The 2,414-nt window shown below is 33.8% G+C and overlaps 2 protein-coding genes across 8 annotated transcripts in view; both read left to right on the top strand.

The window, feature by feature from the left end:
* Positions 1–2,414, top strand: part of dpyda.1 (dihydropyrimidine dehydrogenase a, tandem duplicate 1) — a 242,322-nt gene that overhangs the window by 28,345 nt on the left and 211,563 nt on the right. The window lies entirely within an intron of this gene.
* LOC127505766 (60 kDa lysophospholipase-like) overlaps positions 1–2,414 on the top strand; it is a 293,042-nt gene that overhangs the window by 257,770 nt on the left and 32,858 nt on the right. The gene's annotated exons all lie outside the window — the stretch shown is intronic.

Raw genomic sequence — 2,414 nt, 5'->3', positions numbered from 1 at the left:
CGGTTATTTTGCGTTCTTATATCAGTGTTTCATGAAAATAAACTTTGTACAGTTCAAACTAACAACAACAGACTGTTTTCCTGTGGTCAGTTAACCTTTATGCTACATTCATGCTATGTGTGTTTGTGGATGGCTGTGTTGAAATAGCAGAGTAGTGCATACTCTGCAGTGTACACTATATTTTGCATACTTTTTAAATAAATGAGTAGGCTATGTGGGATAGTGCAAATATTTGTGCTACAGTGTTATTTTGTTAGCCTAATTATGTTGCATGTTTCATTCAGGAAGTGACATAAATTTATTTTTGCATATTGCATTTTTAATCCACATTTTACAGTGACCGTTATGTTGTTTTTAAATGGTTGATAAACTGTAGCATGTTGCCACAATCCAAAATTCCCTGTTGATATTGATAACAGTTAAATGTCACAAAACCAAAGCAAAAACTAATATGCTATTTGACACCCTCATTAATTAAAAAAGTTATATATTAACTAATTAAAGCAACAAACAATGGCCAATGTAGCCTTCAAGTATATCTCAATGAAGTAAACTTTGCTGCAAGCTTTTCATGTAAATGTTGAAGCAAACATTTGGAAACAAAGAGGTTTATTGTTAATATAGTGGTTTGATTAATATCAATGACATAACAGACAGAATCAGAATACATTTACACTTCAAGGCCTAATGCACATTTCTGAAATTTGACACAAATCTGACATTTTGTTCCAGAAGGCATCAACCCTTCTTTACAGAGTATGCAGGCAAGTATACACACGAATATACAAAAGTAGTCACCTGTCAGTCAGTTTAACAAAAAAAAATTCTGTGCATACAGAAAGTTCACTTACTGTGCGCAGTATGCATATACTGGAAAAATAATGAGAGTAGTATGCTAGTATGCTGTTTTGAACATAGCCTATGTGGGTGTGTGGAGACTGGTTATGATCAGGAAAGTGTTCTTGGAATGCTGCCATAAAAAATTCTGTTCCACTAGTTGAATACAAATGCTGTGTGCTGTGAAAAAGTATTGAAGCGGAATTGTTGGCAATCATTTCAGTGGTATATAGGATTCCTTCTAAAACTATTTTGAAGTGTTTTAATGATATATGCGTGCCTTAAGGGTTGCGCCGTAGACAGCTGCATTCATTTGGCATTCAGCTCTCATTTTTGTAAAAGAGTATTGCCATCCAGGAAGCAGCGAACACACTGGAAATAATGGCATGTCCAGATAATCCAATTTCCCAGTTATTATACGGTTAGTTAGGTCTGAGTTGCAGACTGCAATGCTGCATTGCATCTCACAACCATGTGGTTAATAAGCTGTACTAGCCATGTGAGAATCACATGTCAGTTTATACCATTTACTGTTAGCAGGAGGACCTACAGTATAAGAAAGGAAAGCTTTCACTGTATTTCACTGTTACGTGTTCTGGGCCTGTGCTAATGGTTTAGTGAGATTCTCATGATTTTCTACTGACGTTTAGTCAATGTAACTGATTTTTAACTATGTCTTTTATCTTTCCTTCATCAAGTTGCAATAGGATATCTTACAATGAATGGGACAGAGCTAAAATAGTGAATTTGATTTTATAGAAAAATCCCTAAAGCTTCTGATGTTAAATATCAACTCAATGTGTGGTTGTGTTGTAAGTCAGTGTTTATGAGGTTTGGATTTACAAATACATTCTGAAGGCCTGTGTGCCAAATGATAATGTTTATCGGTGACAAACCATTGCTTCTCATGGTTAGATTTAAGAATTGGCACAAAGGCTGAACATGACTTGATTAAACATCTAGGAGATTGTAAACTTTTACAGTATATAATATAAATGATTGATAACATATCCCATGAGAATAAGTAGTAGAAGTACTATTACACTGGATGTAAAATGAAATATAAACTAGCCTATCTTTTTAAGATAATCTCTAACTGTCTGATTTGTTCATTAGATAAGTTTTATTCAACATGAGCTTTAGATTTAGTGCTTTTGTAGATCATTTGTGATGTTTTCATGTACGTTGCATGCATTTTATTTAATTGACTGTTAATTAAACATTATTTCAATATTTTATTTTAATATATAATTTGTACCACTTTCACTAAGCTGTTTAACTGGGAGTAAATAAGTTGTTTATTCTTATTTTCTGATTCAGCACTTTATAGGTCGTTCAACATCTGCATGCGTTTAGGCAAACCAATCAAATATGTGTCAGGGTGTTGTTCTCGCTCCACAGGTAAACCTCCCTTTGGTGTAAAATCCAGAGATTTCAGAATATTCTTGCTGCGTTTAAGGTGTCTGGTTTAAAATGCTAGTGCAGGGTTTCCAAACTTTTTGTCAGCCGAACCCTTTAGATGTAAAATATTTTCTTGAAGTACCCCCTGTGAATTTAAGGTAATATTTCAATAATTA

This window comes from Ctenopharyngodon idella, chromosome 23 (assembly GCF_019924925.1).
Source record: "Ctenopharyngodon idella isolate HZGC_01 chromosome 23, HZGC01, whole genome shotgun sequence".
Classification (NCBI taxonomy): Eukaryota; Metazoa; Chordata; class Actinopteri; order Cypriniformes; family Xenocyprididae; genus Ctenopharyngodon; species Ctenopharyngodon idella.
Note: the sequence above shows the minus strand (reverse complement) of the source record. Positions and strands in the feature narration are given on the sequence as shown.